This window comes from Hevea brasiliensis, chromosome 13 (assembly GCF_030052815.1).
Source record: "Hevea brasiliensis isolate MT/VB/25A 57/8 chromosome 13, ASM3005281v1, whole genome shotgun sequence".
Taxonomy (NCBI): domain Eukaryota; kingdom Viridiplantae; phylum Streptophyta; class Magnoliopsida; order Malpighiales; family Euphorbiaceae; genus Hevea; species Hevea brasiliensis.
In genome coordinates, this window is record NC_079505.1 from 70,439,779 (window position 1) to 70,463,975 (window position 24,197).

Here is a 24,197-nt window from a genome sequence, read left to right on the forward strand (position 1 = left end):
GGGCTAAGCTTCCCTTTCTTGCCAAACCTCATGATTCCTTTCATAGGGGAAACTCTCAGAAAATACATGATCACCAATCATAAATTCTACATCTTTGCCCTTAGGGTCAGCATAACTTCTCTGTCGACTTTGAGCAGTCAAAAGTCGATCACGAATTAGTCGAACCTTCTCTGAAGTTAATTGTATCAACTCTGGTCTAGTAAGCCTTCTTTCTCCAACTTCATCCCAACAAACCGGTGACCTACACTTTCGACCATATAATGCCTCATATGGAGCCATCTCTATACTTGCCTGATAACTGTTATTATAAGCAAACTCCACTAAAGGCAAATGATGATCCCAACAGCCACCAAAATCCATAACGCATGCACAAAGCATGTCCTCTAATGTCTGTATGGTCCTTTCTGACTGTCCATCCGTCTGAGGGTGAAAAGCAGTACTAAAGTCTACTCGTGTTCCTAAAGCTTCTTGGAATTTCTTCCAAAATCGAGAAGTAAACTGAGTACCACGATCAGAGACAATGGAAACTGGAACTCCATGAAGACTAACAATCTTGTTTATATACAACTGTGCAAGTTTAGCAAAGTCATATGTAGTCTTCACAGGAAGGAAATGAGCAGATTTTGTCAATCTGTCCACTATCACCCAGATTGCATTGTAACCACCTCGTGTACTAGGTAAACCCACAACAAAGTCCATGGCAATATGCTCCCACTTCCACTCAGGGATAGGCAATGGCTGAAGTAACCCAGATGGTCTCTGATGTTCTGCCTTAACCTGCTGACAAGTCAAACATTTAGCAACAAAGTCTGCAATATCCCTCTTCATACCACCCCACCAATAATGCTCCCTTAAATCACGGTACATCTTAGTTGAACCTGGGTGTACTATGTAAGCAGAATAGTGTGCCTCCTCCATGATTTCTCTTCTCAACTCATCAACATTGGGGACACAAAGTCTAGTGTCATAACGAAGAACTCCATCATCATTCAACATGAATCCTTGAGCTTGGTCTTGATGAATATTATCTATAATCTCACACAGCTGAGAATCCCTCTTTTGAGCAGCCTTAATTCGATCAATCAAGATAGGCCTAACTCGAAAATGTGCTAAGAATGATCCAGCTATGATTTCAAACTCTACTCCTTGATCTAGCAACCCATGTAATTCACCAATCAGAGGCCTCATCTTGGTAGATATATGGGCTAAACTACCAGAAGACTTCCTGCTTAGAGCATCAGCCTAGGTGCAATCATAATCCTTCAGCAATTCTACCCATCTCCTTTGCCTAAGATTAAGATCACGTTGGTCAAATATGTATTTGATACTTTTGTGGTCAGTGAAGATTTCACAAGTCTCACCATACAGATAGTGCCTCTAGATTTTCAAAGCAAAAATTACTGCAGCCATTTCCAAATTATGAGTTGGATAATTCTGCTCGTGCCTTTTCAACTGACGAGAAGCATATGCAATAACCCGTCCATGCTGCATCAAAACACATCCTAAACCAATCCTAGAAGCATCACAATATACTACATAACTCCCTGATCCAGATTGAAGGGCTAACACTGGTGCTGTAGTTAAACGAGTCTTAAGCTCCTGAAAACTTTTCTCACAAGCCTCAGACCACTGAAATTTCACATTCTTCTGTGTCAATTTAGTCAAAGGTGCTGCAATACGAGAGAAGTCTTGAACAAATCGTCTATAATACCCTGCTAAACCCAAGAAACTACGAATCTCTGACACAGTTGTGGGTCTAGGCCAACGAAGCACTGCTTCAACTTTTTTCTTATCAACGCACACCCCATCCTTAGATACTGTATGGCCTAGGAAAGCCACACTATCTAACCAAAACTCACATTTTGAGAACTTGGCATATAACTTGTGTTCTCGTAAGGTCTGAAGGACAATTCTCAAATGCTGCTCATGCTCCTCCTTACTCTTTGAGTACACTAGAATCTCATCGATGAACACTATAACAAATTGATCTAAGAAAGGCTTGAAAACTCTATTCATGAGATCCATAAAAGCGGCCGGAGCATTGGTAAGACCAAAAGACATTACAAGAAATTCATAGTGTCCATACCTAGTCCTAAAGGCCGTCTTGAGTATGTCTTCTTTCTTAACCCTCAATTGATGATACCCAGATCGAAGATCAATCTTGGAAAAATACTTCGCACCTTGAAGTTGGTCAAACAGGTCATCTATGCGTGGAAGAGGATACTTATTACGCACAGTTACCTTATTCAATTGCCTATAATCAATGCACATTCTCAAAGACCCATCCCTCTTCCGTACAAATAACACAGGAGCACCCTATGGAGAAACACTAGGGCGAATAAACCCCTTATCTAGTAGGTCCTGTAGTTGCTCCTTTAACTCCTTAAGTTCTGCGGGTGCCATACGATAAGGTGGCATAGATATGGGCTCGGCCTGTGAACTAAGTCTATACCAAACTCTACCTCTCGCTCCGGGGGTAAACCCGATAAATCTTCTGGAAACACATCAGGAAACTCTTTAACCACTGCAACTTTCTCCAAACCTGCACCTTCTACCTGAACATCTCTAACATAAGCTAGATACCCTTTACACCTCTTTCGCAATAATCGTCTAGCACTCACTACAGAGATAAGATTACTAGAGGCCATACTGCGATCTCCCTGAAATTGAAATTCTGCCTCCCCAGGAATTTTAAAGAGTACAACTTTATTATGACAATCCAATAAAATGTGATAAGTGGCTAACCAATCCATGCCTAAAATCACATCAAACTCAAACATATCCAAAGAAACAAGATCTGCAGCTAATTCCCTATCTCCAATGTGAACTATACATCCCCTATACACCATATCAGTGTCTATTGCATCCCCCATAGGTGTTGATACAGATAAAGGATACTCTAACAAAGTAGGTGGTGTACTAAATCTTATGGAAAAGTATGGAGAAACAAAGGAATGGTTGTGCCGCAGTCTTAGCCGTAGGCGTCTGTTCAGATGTCTGATTAATAGTTTGAGGTGGTACCTCCCTTGTTGGATCAAGGTTTGCACCATTAAGACCCTTGGCCCTAGCTCTCCTCTTTCGTTTAATAGACTCAGGCACCTATTCATTTTAATAAACAAGTATTAAATCTGAAAATGTGAGCCAAATTAAGACAGGTGAAAAAGTACGAAGGACGCAGATATCTAAAGCAATGATAAACTGAAAAGACGTTAAGGATCCTATGCTCCGCAAGTTTACTAGACCTCAACCGAGTTCTGATACCAACTTTGTCACGACCCAAAATTAATGGATCACAGCATAATTTAAGTATTCTTAAATCATGCAAGCCTTATCAGAATATCTTGAATAAATATATTGTTACTTACTAATCCCAAAAATAGACAAAATCCAAATAAACAAAATGCTGAATAAACATCATAAATATCCTATAGGTAAACTGCGGAATCTCTACAGATTTCAATAAAAACTTAAACTGTTCAATAAACTAAACTAATTAATAAACCGAGAAAACATGAATTCGGGCATACCATGAAAATAAATCAAAGTTGTCCCTCTCCAGAAAATGGATTGAATATTTGGATCAGCTGCAGAATTCTACCGATGCAAAATGGATAATGCAGAGAAAACGTGGTTTGAGCTCGATGCTCAGTGAATGATAATTATAGCACACAACGGAATAGGAATAGGCAGACGCTTGATTAATTTCACAATAAATTTTCTATTCAATAAAATCATGCTCATGCTGTCAAAAATCATTAATAAAATAACTTCATAAAAACATAAATATAAAAGAAATTCATTCAATAAAAATTTTATGGTACGATTGCACCGTGGTGATGATACCCCACATCACCAAAGGCGGATGGTAAGCGCTATCGGATATCGATACCTTCCTCCTCCTTCACAGATATCAATGCATATGATACTAATGCAAACATAAACTGCAATGATGCATGACTCGACAATGCAACCTAATACCGTGATAGTCCACACGGGGCGGATAATGAAAGAATCGGGCACGGTACCAATTCAAAATAGAAAATCAATTTGTACAAATCAATCAAAATCAATAAAAAATTTCAAATAGCAAATAATAACTGATAGTGCAATTCCAATAATGTATTTCAATAGTTTCAGAGAGTCAATAAAACCAAATCAATCTCAAATCAATTCAATAAAATCAAATCAATCTCAAATCAATTTAATAAAATCAAATCAATCTCAAATCAATTCAGTAAAATCAAATCAATCTCAAATCAATTCAGTAATACATCAGTAAATTTTATAGTCAAATATCAATCAATATAAATACATTAAAGGCCTGTTCCCGGAATCCTAATAGGTCTAATGCAGAGATAGTTGGCAAAATCAATTATTTAATCAAAATCGAAATAAAATTTAATAATAAAATAAAACTCTAGAAAATCACATATAAAATCATTATTAATATATTGATTTAAAATTTCATTTAATAACAAACTTAATGCTAAGAAATTTTAAAAGGGACAAAAACGGTGTCATGTACTATAATTACCACTCACTTGGAACCTCCAAGACAATAGTTATTTTCAATGGAAGAGAGACAATTTCAATTGGCTGATTGAATATTCGAATCTCCTACACACCCAAAGTATTAAAGAGAAATATTAAATAACAGTAAAATAAAATGATTTTTAATATATATATATACACACACGCACAGGGACGCAAGACGCACGTCAACCAAAATATATATATACACACAAGAATGCACAAGAATGCACAGGGACGCACGCATAGAAGCCAACAGGGGATGAAGGTTTATATATATATATATATATATATATATATATATATATATATATATATATATATATATATATATATATAATCTAAATTGAAGGTTATTATCTCACAGTAATCATGATCAACCCAATTCAATACCAATGATCAAGGGAAAAAAATAATAAATAAATTTTTAGAGTAGTGGTAACAAATCGAGGAAAGAAAATAAAATCAAATTCACCCATTATTAAATAAGGAATGAGAATTTTTGCCTTGAAAATAGAATCGAACGTGGTGTATAGAGAAGTAAAAATTTAGGGATTCTCTGTTGAGAGTATTTGATAGAAAAAAAAAAGATGACAAATAGGTTTTGAGAGCAAAGTTTAGCAGAAGAGATGATCATGGTATATATATATTTTAAGAGTTCTATTAGGTGTAGAATGGGATAAGAGTTATTATTGAACTGGGTTGTTCAGATTGCAGATATATATTTAATTTCAAAAATAAAAAAAATAAGTAGACCATCTAATAAAAAATATATATTTTTTAATAAATATATTAAATTATTGTTAGCTAATTAAAATAAAATAATAATAAATAATAAATGTATATGGGTTTCCACAGTAATCCACCTTGTCCTATGGCACCAATCTTTCAAGTTGAGCAAGTGGAGAAAAGTGAAGTCAAGCAACCATCTCTCAAAGAAAAAGATGCACCAAAGGTTGTCAAGAAAGAAATGGTCAGACTTTTAGACAAAGTAACAAGGATCTTCTCATGTGATGGAAAGAAAATGAAGTATAGATTCATTGAAACACCTATTGGAAACAAAGGCAATAAATTCCAATTCCAGCCACCATGAAACATGACAAGAGTCTAGCTAAGGACTATAAATTAGCGCTCTTGAGAGGCACCCCAAGTTCTTTTATTTTGCTTTTGTTGATTTACTTTTTTTTGCGTTATTTTTGTTTTTGTCTTAAATCTCCCCAAATTCAATTTTTGACATTGTTGAATTTTATTTTTTGTAGATGTATTTCAATGGATAAGGTTGTTGCACTGCTGGGGAGTTACTCTTAATCTGATATTTTATCCATTAACTCTCTCAAGATTGATTTATTTTCATTGCTTCCTGTGCAGGACCCCTTCTTGGCTTATGTAGAAAAGTTTTTTAGCAAAAAGGGTCTGCAGCATATGCTATTTACTTCTTTGTTGAGGTTGGGTGTGTACCTTTTATGTATTTTTGCTTATCATGTTGATATGATGGTAATAGGGTCATTTTAGTGGTTTTGAACTTATTTTGGTTGTGTGATTCAGTATGCACATGCCGTATTTTTTTGGCATAACTTGGAGAGCGTATTTTCTTTTGTGGATAATTGTAACTTTGTGTAGATTTTTATTGAGCTTTAATGTGCTAGAATATTAATTTGCAGGGTTTGAGTTGAAATGGCATAATTCACATATGTCTCTTATGCATAACTTACTTCTATAAGCTTGTATGGTGCAGTTGTGATGGATTCTGCATATATTGATGTGTTTTTTATGATAATTTCTCATGATTTATACTTCACAGGGTTACATTTCATCATTCTCATGTATTTTTCAAACTTGCAAAGCATTTTTATTGTAATCTGAATCTTGTTGAAATGCGCATAAGTAACTGCATAACTTATGCAGCTTTTGGGTCTTACTTTGCCTTAATTTCCATTCTTGCCAAAATTTGCATAAGCTATTGCATAACTTATGCAATCCTGTATAACTAAATTTTCGCTATTTCATTTCTTGCTGAAATCTGCATAAGCTCTTGCATAACTTATGCAATCCTGCATAACCAAATTTTTGCCATTTCATTTCTTACCAAAAACTGCATAAGAGAGTGCATAACTTATTCAATTCTGCACTGCCACAATTTTTGCCATTTTTCATTTCTACCGAAACTTGCATAAGAGAGTGAATAAGTTATGCACTTTTGCACGACCAACTTTTCAGACTCCCCATTCTTGCCGAAACTTGCATAAGAACCTACATAACCTATGCACACCCATTTTCCCCTTATGCAGAAAATCGAACGTTCTATGCAAATCAAAATATTCGGCACACCCTACTTTCCCACCTCCCACTTCCCATCGTTTCTGTTCACAACCACCCTCCTTTTCATTTTTCTCGGCACCAATCCCTCACTCCCTACCTTTTCGCCGATCGATACCTAACTTTCCCTCTATCTCTTTTATTTTCTTCCTTCCTCCTCTATTCTTACCATCATCGTCGACAACCACCATGGAAATGCCTCCCCCTTTCCCTCAAGGCTCTCCTCTCCAAGTCACGCCCCTAGCAATGCAAGCCCCCAATCTTGATTCTTCTCCACAACAAATCCCTCCACCTCCTCCTATATCCACCTATAAAAGGAGAATTCGATCTAAATCAACTTGACCATGGCCTCTGCACCACCTCTCGCAAAACGAAAAGACCCACCTGTTAATCTACTTTCAGAGCCTACACCCAAAAACCCCAGAACTTCGGCTTCCACACGACTAGGGGTTGGTGTTTCTACCTCTACCCCACAAGCCAAATCTCCCTCCTCTAGCAAGAAGCAACCTTCAGCAGCAGCAATACGGGTATCCAAATTACCTTGGCCTCTTCATAATCCAACCCATAAGGCCACTTTTAAGAGGCTAAAGGACAGAAAAGTGCAACCTACTAGGTACCTTTCTGCAGATACCCTCCAATTTGTTGATTTATTTGATAATATAGTTGCCTACCTTGATGGTCTAGGTTGGATGGAATTTGTGCATAAACAAGAATTAGTTTATCCAGCCCTAGTTTTAGAATTTATTTCCTCATTTTCTGCTACTTTGAAATTACATGAGATAGATTACAAGCCAACTATGAAATTTAGGTGCTTGGGGCAAAATAGAGAGCTATCATTAGACCAATTTCACATTATCTTTGGGTTTGCTATTGATGGATTGTTTAGGGTTCCATATACAGGCATAGAGATAGCAAATAAAGGTGTTTGGAATGCTGTTCAGTTCTAGAGAAATATTATAAATCAATCTCAGGGTTTTTATGCTGGCAGATCCAAGACCTCCCAAATAATAGACCCAGCACTTAGATCTATCCATAGGCTTATTACTAGCACTATCTTGGGCCGAGGGACTAGTTCTGGTGCTATTGAAAAATCTGACTTATTCATGCTATGGTGTGCTTTTCACAAAGTCAAAATATCTTCTGGTTACTTCTTCTATGAACATGTGTTGCACATTGCTACCAAATCTGTAGGTGATATAGTCATGGGTGGGCTCATAACTGTTATAGCTAAACATTTTGGTTTTGATCTGGAAAAGCATCCTCTACCAGCACTTTCAGACACTCTATATTTTGATGCTACTCACTTATACAAGACTGGATTCAATTTGCCACCATCTGACACTGCACAACCAGTAGTAGATACAGGACCATCTGTATAACCAGAGGCACAATCTGCACCAACAGTCCAACAACCTTCTGCTGAACCTGCACCACCTATTCAATCTGCACAGGATACCCCAGCAGAATCTGCACAGCCAACACCATCTACAGCTGGACCCTCTTTCTCCACAGCACCTCCTCCCTTCAACACTAAAGCCTTATTCACTTATCTTAAGAGGCTTAGTGATGATGTATATTTTATAGATAGGAAGCTTGAATCTGGTCTAGATACCCTTAAGGATCGTTATGATCAACTATTTGATCTTGTTATGGAAACCAGAGACAAGTAGAAAGAGTTAAAAGAGATGATGAAGCAGCTCATGGCTTTTTTGGGCATGCCACCTCCACCTCCATCACCTCCTCCAGAACCACCCCTTCAGCAGCAGCCAGCTCCATCCAGTCCTCTAGCAGCACCTTTGGACAAGGGCAAAACTATAGAAATAGATTAATTTTTATCTTGCTCTTGTTCAACTTCTAGGAGTTTTTCTTTTTAGATGTGCTAGAAAAATTTTAGTCTTTTTTGAATTCTATTTTCTTGAAGTACAATTGGATGGCTATTCCATTGGTTTTTCATTGCTTCTCATTGCCTTTGTTGCCCTTTTGTGCATACTTGTCAATACATTTTATGTATTTACATACCTCTGCTGGTGTTTTTAAGTTTTTCTTTGATATATCATTATGCTGCAACTTTTCAATATACTGCACAGGCTGTGAAACTACTTATGCAAATGTTCTGCATAGCCTGTGCAGTCTCTTACGCAACTCATGCCATACTGCACAGCTTATGCACTCTTCTTATGCACCTGTTCTGCAAAGTATTTATTCTGCATAACCTGTGCAGCTTCCTTATCCATCACCATCATCTTTTAAATTCACATTTTAAATGCTAAAACACTGCTCTATACCAGGTAACTCTTTTTTTTTACTTTTAAATTTAACTATTCCTCTTTGCTTTGATTTTTCATGTTGCATTGCCTTAGATATTGAGGACAATGTCTAATTTTGAGTTTGGGAGTGTGCATTTTGATTTTTGCTACATTTTTCACATTTTGAGTATAGGAACATCTCATCCCACTCCATTTATATATATATATTGTAAATATTTTACATACACATCCATACATACATATACATAACACATTCACATACACATTATACATCACTTAGAAATTGTACACATTGCATACAAATAGATTTCTTCCATTTAGTTAATGCATTGCTCATTTTTAGGAATCATACATCCATGAAATAAAATCTTTTACCAAATCCCTTGAGTAATGAGAAGTTGCCTATGAGAGTGATTTGACTTACCTTAAGTTGGGTTTGTGGATTGAAAGTTTCCTAAGAGATGCAAAGTTTTGAAGTGTTTATCCCTTGCCTATATCTTCTTAGCCAAAAAGTCATCCAACTAGTCCTTTAGAGATTGAAGTGTTTAGAGAGAGTTATTGGATAAAAGGTAGTTAAGTGATATCTCACCAATCCTAGAACAAATTTTCTAAACCTTTCAAGGCGAAATACTAGCTTCTACTTGAAAAGGGAGATGATTAGGCATTCTTTGATTGCAAACCTCTTATTTTAAACTTTTAACCTTCCCTTTATTACAACTAACTCTTGTAAACCCTTTTGAGCCTTTGTATTCCAAATTTTTCTTGAAACCCTTATTGCTACCTAGCCAATGAACCAAACACTCCAACCCTTTTTATGAGAATAATTATTTATAATATTAGGTACACTATATATTCAAAAAAAAAAAGAGAAAAATATATAATAATGAAAGGGAGAAGAAATGCTTATCATGATATAAAAGTGCTAGTATATGTGCTTTTCACTATTGTCATTCAAATTGAAAGAAATCCACCCAAAGTAATTAAAGGAAATGAGTTTGAGGGAGGCATTTTTAGGGACAATCATCAAGAGAAGATACAAGATACAAGCTTAAAGTATCAAAGTGTCCTTCTATTTTATGTAGTTTGTAAAATATGCTAGCAATTGAAAATTCTCATTGTGTATTTCTCTCCTCTTTATAAAAAAAAAAGGTAATAAAAAGTGTGCCTTATGTTTTCAAGATTGAAAATATTCTCATGCTTTGAATCCCTTTTACCCTTTTCCTTCTTAACCTCATTTTGAACCCTATAACCCCGTTACATTCCTAAAAATACCTTTGATCTCTTGATAGTACTTGCTACATTAGTGGAGATAGGAGTGGGAAGTTTGCCTATGGGATTGAAAATTCATTCATTCACTCATTAAATTCCATCATTCTATATAGAGACACTTTGGCTATTGATTGCTTTAGAATTCCTTTTGAGCATGACTTTCTCTTTTGATTGGTTGGTTTGGGAATTTTGAATTATAATTGACTTGATGGCTAAGCGGTGAAAACTTAGATAAGCATTAGATTCTTTGCATCTTGAAGGATGGATATATGGATTGTTGGTATGGCTAAAAGTATGTTAAGTTACTTTAATAAGTGATTTTCATAACTCTTTGGATAAGGCACCCTTAAAAAAATTTTCACTATATTTTAAAGTTTAATTGAGGACAAACAAAGATTTGAGTTTGGGGATATTTAATACATGCATTTTGCATAGTCATTTAGATTTAATTTCATGGCCATTTTATTTATTTGTTAATCACTTTTAGCTAATTTTATCAGTTATTTAGATAGTTTTTCATGATTATCAATTTTTGGATTAATTTGTAATTTTACTTTATTTTGTAGAAAAAATTGTATTTTTGAGGAGCTAAAAAGAAATTATGCCAATAAGGAGTGATTCCTGATGGGGCGAATCCGCAAGTATACGGGTCGTATCAAGTAATAGAGTGATAAGTAAAGTATCGTTCCCACGAGGAATTGTGTTTGAGTACTAGATTATGGTTATTTCGATTATTTAGACTAATGACAATTTGTAAGAACTAATTTTACTAAATGCAGCAATTTAAGTAGAAAATAAAGAAAACAGGTAATGGGTAATGTAAATAAAGTGTTAATCTAAGCAAAAATTAACTAAATTAATAATGGGTAAGCAAAAACAAAGACTAATTAATAGTAAAATTGATTCCAAAGTTGGGGTTTATGAATTAAGTCTATTGGGATTTGTCTTGGGTCATCCAATTTTAAAAGAAAATAGAGTTTGAAGCTGATTGATTCTAAAATCCTTTGATATCTTTTTCAAGCAAACCAAAGAGTATTTTAAGAAAACCAAACCTACTTTAAATTTATATTTGATTAACTTAAGACCCATTAAGTTTTGTAATCAATCAATGAATCCTCTTAAAACCCTAGTTTATTTCTAAATCTAGGGGATTTCAAGTTCTAATCCTTGATTATCTATCAATGATTTTCACCTTTCGGTCCTTCAATCAAAGATTAAAAACTAGACCCAATGGGATCCAACATTAGGTAAGTCATAAAGCACACAAAGAAAAGAATCAAAACTCATATTTATATAAATCTAGATAAAACCCAATCCAAATCCACAAATAGATTCAAAATAGTGCGACCCAACTCTGAAATCTTAGAAAAACTATTCTATCATGATAAAATTTACAAGAGGAAATGATAAAACTAGCAAAAGAAACATAAAAATAGTCTAAGAAATAGAAAAACCCAGGGGAAGGAGAGCCCAAAACTCTGAAAAACTGCAGGTGGACTGGCAGCAGCTCTCCAGCAGAAATGGCGTGCTCCTTCTCCTTCTTATTCTTTCTTGCGTGTTTTTTTTTTCTTTTCTTTGTTTCTTCCCGTTTCCCCTTTTTTTTTCCCCCACTTGCAAAAGCTAGGAAATGATGAATTTATATGGTCCCAAAAAGTTGCCCTAAAAGTAAATAAGAGCCAAGGAGTGGATAGGAAATGAGGTGTAAAATTATCCAAGTCAAAGACTATTCACGTTAGGGTTCGGCTTAACCCTAAGCAGCTTTTTAGCAGATTTCAGGTTCTGGTCACACTGTCTGCTTAAGGTTAAGCAGACCTTCAGCATATCTCGGCAGACTTAGAGTAAAATGGACTTTTCTGCTCATGCTTGACTTGTGCTGCACCTTAAGCACTGCCGCTTTACCCTAAGCATGACCTTAAGCAGAGTCTCAATCAAATTTCGGCTAGTTTGCTCTTTCAAGGCTTGATTTCTTCAACTTTCCTCCATGCTTAAAGAACTTCAAATCTCTTCAAATTATTTCCTATTGCACTCATTGATCTTCGATTTGCCACAAAATCCTATAAAAAACAACAAAATTACGAAAATCAAATATAAAGTATCTAAAGTTAACAAATAAGCTAAAATAAAGCTAAAAACATAAAATATACTAAAATATAAGGGCAAAATGGATGCAAAACTACCCTAAAATGCCTATATGAAATGAGTGTAACAAATTCCCCCAAACTCAAACATTTGCTTGTCCTCAAGCAAATTAAAACAATTAATACAATTTGGGGTACCTTACCTTAAATTTATGAAAATTACTTATCCAAACTCTCAAGCTTACTTTTAGCCACCAACAAACCATATACCCACTTTCAAGATGCAAAGAATTTAATCCTTACCAAAGTTATCACCGCTTAGCCTTGGGTCAATTATCCATATCATCAAGCCCAAACCAATCAATCACAAAGAATAATCATGCCTAAATAGACTATAGGGTAATCCATAAGCTAAAGTATCTCAAATAATGATGGAAGTAAATGAATGGATTAATGATATCACAATCCCATAGGCAATTTTCCTATTCCAATCTCCACTAATGTAGCAAATCACCATCAAAAGATCAAAAGGACTTTCAAGGGTTGTAATGGGGCTAAGGGGGTGATAATGTGGCTAACAAGAAAGGGATAAGGGTAACAAAATATGAGAATAATCAAATTATTAAAAGATCAAGACACACAATTTTTTTTTTTTTTTAGGAAGGATTTGGGAGAAGGAACTTTACAACTATTCACCAATGCTAGCATATAATTTTGAAGCTTTTAGAGGGACTACATAAATAACATTGACTTGAATTATAATTGTCCCTTTCAATTCACCCCCAAACTCATTTCTTTGTGTACTTGGGTGGTGAATTACTTTACATACCATAATTGAATTTGCTAGCTTTTTTTTTTTTTTTTTTTTTTTTACTTTGAATCACTTCTCCCAACTAATTATTATTATTATTATTATTTTTTTAAGTGTATCTATCACTCAAAGAATTATTCTCATGGAGGGTAGGTAAGTGTTTGGGTTTATGGCTAGGCATTAATGTGGGTTTCAAAGAAATAAGAAGGATAAATGTAGGCTCAAATTGGTTTCAAAGGAAATTTTGAAGTGAGGTTGGCTAAGGCTAAAATATAGGTTTAAAATTCAAAGAATGCCTAGATCATTTCTTTTTCAAGTGCATGCTATGATTTCGCCTTGAAAGGTTTAGAAAGATTGTTCTAGGATTGGTGAGACATCAATTAGCTACTTCTCACCCTAGAGTTTTCTCTAAGCACTCAAAGTCAATGCAATTGATTGGGTGGCCCTTGGCTAAGAAGATATAAACTAAAGCAAGAATCTAATAACTTTGCACCTATCTAGAACTTTCAATCCATCAAACCCTTCTAAAAGTAAGCTTAATTGCTCTTCAAAGCAACTCTCAATCCTCTAAAGACAAGGTAAAATTTTATTTTTATGATATGCATGATCCTAAAATGAATGCATAAATCAAATTAAAACTAAGTGTAATCTATATGAAAACTATATGCAAATGTATGTGTATGAGTATAGACATGTGTGTGGTATATGTATAAGTGTATGGATTATCTATATATGAATGAATGAAATGCAATAAATGAATGAAAGAAAATTTTAAAAATTTTGCAAAAATTTTGCCCTCACCCCCAAACTCAAATGAAACATTGTCCTCAATGTCTAAAATGAATGCAAAGATGGGCAAAATTGTGTGAACTAATCAATTAATGAAATATATACAATTGGGGATTAAATCAATATAAGCTCAAGTATTTCAAAATTAGCTCAAAATGATATTAACAATGAAGCTTTAGAGAGAAAAATGTGAAAAGGTATCCCAAATGTATGAATTTACACTGCTTAAGATGTTGCTTAACCTGTTGCGTAGGGTAAAGCGAAAGCATAAGCATTGGCAACATACCATAGGCATAAATAGTAAAAGGGTAAGCTGTTACCTCCAAATGATGTGAAACAGATGCGGCTCAAAGAAAATTGTGCAACTCATCAATGTTAACAAAATTAGTATTGAAGAAAATATAAAGTGCAAAAATAACGTGCAAGAAGATGAAAAAGTGTAAAGAAATAAGATCTAACAGTTAAATCAAAAATTAAACTAAAAAGCATTCATAGAATAACTATATGCATATCAAAAGATAAAATAAAATAAAGTAAACTAAAGGAAAGAAGTGCAAAGATAATCATAAAAACTAATTACCAAAGTATTACAACTATTACTAAGGTTTGAAGATTAAAATAAACAGATTACAAAGTGAACCTAAAACATAAATTAAAACTGAATTAAAGAACTAAAACTAGTACGAAACTACTGCTACTGTTCAAGCTCTGCTGTCAAGACTTTGTTGCTGCATCAGGGTCTGCTTCAGGTTCTGCAGTAGTTTCATTGTGATCTGAAGCTTCAGAAGCAGTTTCCAAATTTTCTGTGAGGTCTTTCATTTCTTGAAGCATGTCTTGGCCCCAATGATATAAATTGTTATAAGATTGGGCCAATTTTTTGTGGTTTATCGGGAGGGCTTCATAAAAATGGCAGAAGTTTTAGGCTTTTTTTTTTAAAATGTAGGGCAGACATCTGGTAATATGGGCCATGCTTGGGGTTAAGCATAAGGTTCAGCAGAATTTGCTTAAGACTTTGCTTAGTAAGCAACATCATCAGCAAGTTTCGGCAGGTTTTGGGAAAAATTGTGGTTTTGCTTACCAAAAACAGTCCAAATGTCATGGAATGCTGTCATGACCCTTAGCAATTACCAAATACACACAAACACCATAAATTTGAGGAATTTAAGCTCATCATCTCTTAGAACTCATCAAACACTATATATTTTCATTTAGCTTATGCAAGCATTTTTCAATTTAGGCATCAATTTTGACTACCTTTGTGCACACTTAATGAAATGGTCTCCTTTCTCTACTTATACCAAAGGTACATTTCAGCAGCATTTGAGACAAGTTCCAAACATTCAAGAATTGCAGAAAAGACATAGAAATTGACCTTTTAAGCAGCATGAACAGTAGCAAAAATCTGCAAACTGCAAAAACTAGCAGCAATTCAAACCAAAACATGTAAATTCCTAACAAACTATAAAATTATATATACACTAAAAGGTAAAACTTAACAAACACTATTTTTACACTTCAATAAAGCTCACATCAGTCCTAAATATCAAAATTGATCCTCATCCATGTTGTATTTCACAGAATTTACACAAGATATAAAATTAAACATGTGCTATCAAGTAGATTGCAATATCAGCAATTTAGCACAAGTTTAAAGGTGTTACTGTTCACAGGTACTACATAAAGTGCAGAATTTTGCTTTATACTTGTTCCTTCTCAATTCTTCATTTCTTTGCTGCAAGTCTCAGTTTGCCCAATCTTCATGAATGATCTACAAAAGATAAACAAATATCACTTTTGAGTTTTATGAGGGTAAAAACTAAAATGAAATGAAATGGAAATTAATAAACTATAAAAGGATACGCTTGGGTTGCCTCCCAAGAAGCGCTCATTTAAGGTCATTAGCTTGACCCCTTCAAATATGCTAATCAAAAAGCGGCTTCCTTCCATAATAATTATCATATAATATGACATATGGGTCTTGATGTAAAGTGCCCTCAAGATTGGCCAGATTTGAAGCAAATTTGCATGTAGCATGAACAACACTTGGAGTTGAATCACATGCTTGGGTTGAAGAAAGCTTAAGCTCATGTAGGATATAAAATGATGAAGGAGGTATCCATGAGAGAAAAGGGTCTTCTGGTGGTGTATGTGAAAGATCCATCAATGACCTCAAGTTAATGGTTTTATCAATTTCCTCAACCACCAACTTCTTTTCTAACTCATTTCCATATAAGCCCTCTTCTAATGACTCTCTAAGGATAAAAGAGTTGTTTCCTTCAACTTTAAGTTCTATTTCTTCTTCAAGTAACTCATTTTCTTGTGGAAACTCTATTGGTAACTCATCTTCAAAGGATTTTTCTTTTTCTGATTGAGGCTCCACTTCTTCTGCAGATTCAAATTCCCATGAAGCATTATCATAGTTTAACCCATTGTCCCCAGCTTGAGTATTTTGTTCCTCCTCATAAACTCCATTCATCATCTTAATTGATAGCTCATTTTTCTTCATTGATGTTTCAAGATCATCCAATTTAGCTACCATCTCTTTAAGTTTCATTCCTTGGTCTTCTTGAATCTTCAATAATTGGTTAAAGAGATTTTCAAATTTATCTTCTGCCTCTTCATGTCCCACTCCTTTCTCTTCTTCAAACTCAAATGATTGGTGTGAAATATTGGGTTGTTTGTGGTATGGGGGATATTGGTGACTCCAACCCTGCAGTGAAGGGTCCCAATGCCAATGGTAATCAAAATCCGCCATGTCATTAAACAAGTGAATGACATCCTCATGACCTCTTTGAAGAACATGATCACCAGTTGCCCAAGCTCCATAATCTACCCAATTTCTTGTCGCTTCATCCAAACCATCATAGAAACAAAGAATTAGAGACTGATTTGAAAGGTTGTGGTTGGAAAATTTCTCTACCATATCATTAAATCTTCCCCAAGCAACATAAAAGGGCTCCAAGTGCAGTTGAGCAAAACTTGTGAAGACTTGTACATGAAACATTTTGAAATACCTCACAAGATAAGCAAATGGAAACAAAATTAGAAAGAAAAAATTCAAAAAGAAAAACACAAAGTAAAGTAATAATAAAAGAAAATTAAAAAGAAAATGTCTAAATTAACCAAACAACCAAATCATCTAATATCAAACAATAATTCCCCGGCAACGGCGCCAAAAACTTGATGGGGCGAATCCGCAAGTATACGGGTCGTATCAAGTAATAGAGTGATAAGTAAAGTATCGTTCCCACGAGGAATTGTGTTTGGGTACTAGATTATGGTTATTTCGATTATTTAGACTAATGACAATTTGTAAGAACTAATTTTACTAAATGCAGCAATTTAAGTAGAAAATAAAGAAAACAGGTAATGGGTAATGTAAATAAAGTGTTAATCTAAGCAAAAATTAACTAAATTAATAATGGGTAAGCAAAAACAAAGACTAATTAATAGTAAAATTGATTCCAAAGTTGGGGTTTATGAATTAAGTCTATTGGGATTTGTCTTGGGTCATCCAATTTTAAAAGAAAATAGAGTTTGAAGCTGATTGATTCTAAAATCCTTTGATATCTTTTTCAAGCAAACCAAAGAGTATTTTAAGAAAACCAAACCTACTTTAAATTTATATTTGATTAACTTAAAACCCATTAAGTTTTGTAATCAATCAATGAATCCTCTTAAAACCCTAGTTTATTTCTAAATCTAGGGGATTTCAAGTTCTAATCCTTGATTATCTATCAATGATTTTTACCTTTCGGTCCTTCAATCAAAGATTAAAAACTAGACCCAATGGGATCCAACATTAGGTAAGTCATAAAGCACACAAAGAAAAGAATCAAAACTCATATTTATATAAATCTAGATAAAACCCAATCCAAATCCACAAATAGATTCAAAATAGTGCGACCCAACTCTGAAATCTTAGAAAAACTATTCTATCATGATAAAATTTACAAGAGGAAATGATAAAACTAGCAAAAGAAACATAAAAATAGACTAAGAAATAGAAAAACCCAGGGGAAGGAGAGCCCAAAACTCGAAAAAGCTGAGTGGATGGTAGCGACTCTCCAGCAGAAATGGCGTGCTCCTTCTCCTTCTTATTCTTTCTTGCGTGTTTTTTTTTTTTTTCTTTTCTTTGTTTCTTCCCGTTTCCCCTTGTTCTTTTTTTCTCTCCCCCTGCAAAAGCTAGGAAATGATGAATTTATATGGTCCCAAAAAGTTGCCCTAAAAGTAAATAAGAGCCAAGGAGTGGATAGGAAATGAGGTGTAAAATTATCCAAGTCAGCAGCACTATTCACGTTCTGGGCAGTCTGCTTAGGGTTCGGCTTAACCCTAAGCAGCTTTTTAGCAGATTTCAGCTTCTGGTCACACTGTCTGCTTAAGGTTGCGGACCTTCAAAGATATCTCGGCAGACTTAGAGTAAAATGGACTTTTCTGCTCATGCTTGACTTGTGCTGCACCTTAAGCACTGCCGCTTTACCCTAAGCATGACCTTAAGCAGAGTCTCAATCAAATTTCGGCTAGTTTGCTCTTTCAAGGCTTGATTTCTTCAACTTTCCTCCATGCTTAAAGAACTTCAAATCTCTTCAAATTATTTCCTATTGCACTCATTGATCTTCGATTTGCCACAAAATCCTATAAAAAATAACAAAATTACGAAAATCAAATATAAAGTATCTAAAGTTAACAAATAAGCTAAAATAAAGCTAAAAACATAAAATATACTAAAATATAAGGGCAAAATGGATGCAAAACTACCCTAAAATGCCTATATGAAATGAGTGTAACAATTCCTATAGCCAAAGATGTCAAAAACAAAGCTTAAAAGTTGAAGAATGCAGTGGCCAAATTGTGCATAACTTACCGTGTAAGTTGTGCAGTTCTACACAAGGAGAAGCAATTTTTCTTCTCTGCTGAAATCTGCATAAGTCATTGCATGACTTTTGCAGACTTACTCCTTGCTTATGCAGCTTCACATAGAGGGTCCAAAACCTGCCGAAAATTGCATAAGGGCCTGCATAACTTATGCAGTCTACTTATGCAGCTTCATAGAGTATTCATAATGAGCTGGCAGAAGATTCCCTCATGAAAACTACACCTCAAACACACCATTTTAGGGCTACTTGTCAGAAAAATATATAAATATGCCCTTATCTCATTTTAGAAAAGGGGGAGGAGATAAAAAAAGGGAGCAGCAGTAGGGGAAGAGTCAGAAAACAGAGCAAAAACGTCACCTCTCCATTTCTAACCCAGATTTGAAGTTTTCTTCCCTTCTTCCCTATTTCCTACCTTTCTTGTATTGAGTTTCTTAGTTTTTAGCTTAGATTTAAGAATTATTTCCATATTTACTTAGAATTTATTGTAAATATTATGGATAGTGAGTAGTTTTCATTAGATTCTGGAGTTGGGATGTAATATTTGAGATATTTTATAGATTTTAATTGGGTAATCCATATTTTGTGGTTTTAATGAATTTTATTCATTTCTTGTGTGCTCAATGACATGCTTAGTGTAGAATCCCATTAAGTATTATTCTTAATCCATGGTTGAAGCACCGAAAGGAGAAGACCTTGTGATAGATAATTAAGAAATTGGACTTAATTAACTTAGATCTATAAATAGACTAAGGATTAAGAGGATTTACAGATTAATTAAGAAACTTAATGGATCTTGATTAATTTTAACTCCACGAAAGTAGGATTAGATTGGTTAAGGCACTCTTTGTCCCACTCGAAAGAGTATTCAAATGATTTAAGAATTAATCTCCTTAAAACCCGTAAATTTCATAAGATTGGGTAACTAATTTAAAAATCCCAAAATAGCTTGAATATGAACTCCCGAACTCCGGAATCGCCTCTTTTATCATTTTTAATTTCTAATCAAATTTAATTACTTGTCATTTTAAATCTTGCCATATTTCAATTTGCTTATTTTAATTTAATGCAAATTTAGTTAAATCATTGCATTATTGAATAGATTATTAATTTTACTCATATAGATTTCACACTCCAATTTCTATTAATTTATTGCTTTAATTTCGAAAATAGTTTAAATTAGTCAATTTTTATATCAAAAATTCAATCATTAACACAACTTCTCGTAGGAACGATATTTTTTCTATATTACTTGTAAGACCCATGCACTTGCGGTTGGGACACATCAATGACTAAATAAGTAGATTTTAAAAGTACAAAAACTGATTTATAGGTTTTACTAAATCTCAATTAATTGTAATTTATCCAATATATAGTATAATAAAATTATTTTTTTACCACTTTCTTGCGTTATTTGATGTGATTTAGTTCATTGTTCAAAACCTACCTTTTAACGGATGTGGTTTCATAACAAATATAAGATAATGAATTAATGACTGCTGGGAAATTCTCAACAAATTAAATATAATTCTCATATTAATTTGCTAATGATAGCTAAACTATATATATTATTTGGTTATACAACTATTGATATCTTGGTCTTTCACATTGTTTATGGAGTGAATATATGTAAAATTTATATAGAGATAAAAATTTTGTTAAAATTATCATAATTTTAATAGTGATATAGCATTTTCGATTAATCTTATTTGTGTTATGTTATCTATAAAAAAATAATAATAATAATCTTGAAGCCCCATTGCATGCTGCCAAATACAAAATCACTGAAACAACTTGAAGCTGCTGCATTATATAATTCCACTCAAAACATCCCTGTGACTTTGATTTATTTATTTTTTTCAATTTTTTTTTTTATATATAGCTCATACTTTTAACACGTTTTACAGCTTGGCCATGTTACATTGGAAACTTTTACGGCTCTCATAGTCACGGAAGCAACTTTATTGCTCAATTTATTACCAAATAGTAACCCTAAGTTCTGTCAAATCCATCAACTTTAATGAAATTTTTCATGCCCGTTCAAATGAAGTCACTTCATAGGAGAAAAGAACAGTCTAAAGTTGCAGTGAAATGGGTTTTTTTTTTTTTTTTTTTTTTTGGATTTGATGGGGTGATAGTCATAATGTATTTGAAGGAAATTTTGATGCAATTGGGGTTATGGGAGTGACTGTTGTAATGATTTTGAAAAGAAAGAAAATGGAGTTAATTGATGACATACATAAAAAGCCTTCTGACTATATTAATATATACTATGCTCTTTTGAAAATCTTGGGTTATAAATCTATCCTTATTGCATTGCTTTGATGAGCTTTCTTATCACACAAATCCTAAAAAACATGCACCTCATATTACATTTGATGCTTGTAAGATGTTTGGTCAAATTCATTAATCATCAATATCATCTTGTTATCACACCATTACCAGAAATTATGCTATCATTTTTTTTTCTTTTTGATTTTTTAACACTTTAATTTATTTAATTTTTTTTTCAAAAATAACAATAACATTAAAAAAAAAATCTAACCAATTAAATAAGAAATAAGAAAAATTCTGTAATGTTTTAGTTGTCTCTTTCTAATTGTTACTTAATATTATTGTGATTATTGAGTTTAACTTGTTAAACTTATTTATAAATAAAAGTTATATATATATTAATTTTTATTTAGTTTATAAATTAAAAAATTATTTAAAATAAATTAAAAATTGTAAATAATGTATTCTTTACGTATGACTTATATGTATATTTTAAAATTATTTTTCGAGTAAGTAAAAGAATAAATTATCATAATAATTTTTAAAATACTAAATTTCTCTCATTTTAATAACTAAAACTCTCAATTATGTTTATATTTTAGTTAGTTTAATAAATTAAGTTATTTTTAAATACATTTTAATTAAACACTTAAATTATTTAAAAATTATTTCAAATTTGGCTTATAAAAAATTTGATTTTGAAGAAACAAATTTCGAAGTAGAATGAGTAAGCAACGATAGAATCTATAACTGCTATAAAACACATAATTAATTAAAGTTAATCACCATCACAAGGCATGAAAATATTATAGAATATCAAGATAAAAAAAAATCCTTGAATCCCCTTTTATGTTTTCCTTTATATTAAGTTGTGATAATTGCATTTCATTGATGTTGTTAGTTAGGATGAGGACAATGCAATGATTATTTTATAGATATACAAAAACATATTTTATATTGAATTTCAAATCTATAATTTTAAAATGTATATGTATATTGTTACACCAATATCACAATTTAAATTATAATAAAATTTAATTCATCACTCTCCCTTTGACATTCCTTATCTTTATCTTTATTTTTTTATCCAACTGCTAAAAAATTAAGAAATTAAGAAATTATATAATGAATTAATTATTTTATGTAAGAAATTATATACACAGGATAATGAGTTAATTATTGAGTAATAATTAAGTTACAATGAGTTTTATAAAATTCAATTTTACTCATATGTTAAAAATATATATTTTTTTAAATGATAACTATCATTTTACGCTTAATTATCTTTTCATGATTGGTTTACTATTTTATGTCAAATACTGATATAAAATCATAATTATATTATTTAATTTCTCCAAGAAGTGAGGTTAGAGCATTTATACTCCCACCAACAAAATATATTTTTTTTAAGCTAACGTTATAGCTAAATTTTAAATGTGTGGAAGTGAAATTCTCATTTGGTGCAACCTTGTAGATATAATGTTTAATTATAATTATTAATTATTGTGAAATTCACATGAGATTCATCACAATTAATAATTATAATAAAATTATTATATATTCATTGTGAATATGTTTTTGAATTTGTTTAAAAAGACAAATTAATTAAAGCATATGTAAATTAATTTATATTGTTTGACTATAATTTTGTTTATATAAATAATTTTGATTGATATTCGAATTTAAGATTTTACGGCGTTAATTATAACTTTTTGAAGATTATTATTATTATTATTATTATTATTATAAGAACACAACCCTATATTTTGATTTGTAATTAATAGGGTGTACTAGAATTTGGACCTGTAGTGGGAAAAAACAAGTTATTTGAACAGGACAAAGCACAAAACATGGATTATTGTTCTTGTCAAGATTTAATTGATCATATTGTAGCACAACAACCCTCCAAAGTTGTTGATAGAAATATATATATATATATATATATATATATATATATATATATATATATATATATATATATATATATATATATATATATATGGACTCTATTATTGGGTAGTGACTAGTGGGTCCAATTAATAAATATGGTAGCAGGCATCATCCACCTCTATGATGATCATTATGGCTCATTAGGGTTTGTTGGCCATAATATTTTTTTTATTTCAATCAACACCCATCAAAAATTATAGTTCATTAATTATTATTAGCATATTTAACACTAATGTCCCTTAAACTCAAGCGTGCGTCAAGTAGTTTTTGGGCTTCAAATTCCACTTTGGTTTATTTGGGTTAGCGTTGATTAAGGTTAATTTCACATCAAATTTGATGGAATATAAGTACTTTGGATCACTTCTTATTAGGCATGCTTTACACTTTCATAGATGTAAGGAATCAAGCCAATTTGTGTGCACGAAATTAAACCATAGAAAAGTTAAATTATTCATCACTTGGTTTTTTTTTTTCTAACTTGGGCAAAGATCCAGTTATGATCACCAACTTAACTTGTTAATATAGGTAATTTTTATGGTTACTCATAGTTAAGAAATCCACATCAAAATAAATATCAATTTTAAGATATTTATAAGGATTAATGGTGAATTAACTAATTAGTCAGTTTTAATGTTTTAGTAATGATTAGTGTAAGCCCAAGTAAGCGTAATCTTTATATTTCATAGACTCTTGTTTCTAGCATATTTATTTACCTCCACCCTTCAATGAAAATTATAATATGATATCAGAGTAGGTCAGGATTCGATTTCAATCTCAAGGAAAGAATTTTTAAGTTTCAAGCGTCAATTGAATGTCCTAATTACCACTTAAAACAAGTGTTAAGAGTTTCACATATGAAAGAAAAATCACTTGAGGGGAGTGTTAAGAGTTTCACGTATAAACAAGAAAATAATCAAATTGAAGGGTTTATAAAGATTAAGGGTTGGTCATAGTTCAAATAAGTCTAATTTTTATATTTTATAAATTCTTGCCTTTAAACTTATACATTTAAAGAGAATGTGCATATATACCGCGATTT